General features: G+C 34.9%; 1 protein-coding gene across 1 annotated transcript in view; it reads right to left on the reverse strand.

The window, feature by feature from the left end:
- LOC105534358 (arf-GAP with GTPase, ANK repeat and PH domain-containing protein 11-like) overlaps positions 1-203 on the reverse strand; it is a 3370-nt gene extending 3167 nt beyond the window's left edge. Inside the window, 1 exon segment of the mRNA XM_011973067.1 lies at positions 150-203. The gene's annotated coding sequence lies outside the window, so the exon portion shown is untranslated.
- Between the last annotated feature and the right edge of the window lie 299 nt (positions 204-502).

The following is a 502-nucleotide window of genomic DNA, read 5'->3' on the forward strand; positions in this document are numbered from 1 at the left end:
TCTTATTCCAGCACATTCTTTTTACAACACTTAAGATGACTAAATACGACATGAAATGGGGAAGATTTAAAAAAAGATGCCTTTGACTTCAGCATGAAACAGATACAAGTGTATGATGAAAATACAACCGCAATAAAAGTGTCACTTACCGTAAATGAGTATAACTGTTCATCAAATAGGCTCAAATATCTATCTGCATCTCTATAAAATAAGAATGTGCATTACTTCAAAAACGGTTAATATCTTAGTATAATATCTGTTTAGTAAAATACTGCCTCCTGTGTGCTTTGGTGTTTACTTCACCAAAGCAGTTTTTATGAATTCTCCTGGATCCTGACTTGCAGAGCGTTTCCTGATTTCTTCTTTCTTGGCACTTCATATCCTGTACTGTGAAGTCTTTTATACGATAACCAGTCAGAAATGCCTGTAAGTATTGACTCTCCCTAACAGGCAATGGCAATCAACCAAATATATTTTCACTCGTCTAACCATATCACACACT

Source organism: Mandrillus leucophaeus, unplaced genomic scaffold (genome assembly GCF_000951045.1).
Source record: "Mandrillus leucophaeus isolate KB7577 unplaced genomic scaffold, Mleu.le_1.0 Scaffold1339, whole genome shotgun sequence".
NCBI lineage: Eukaryota > Metazoa > Chordata > Mammalia > Primates > Cercopithecidae > Mandrillus > Mandrillus leucophaeus.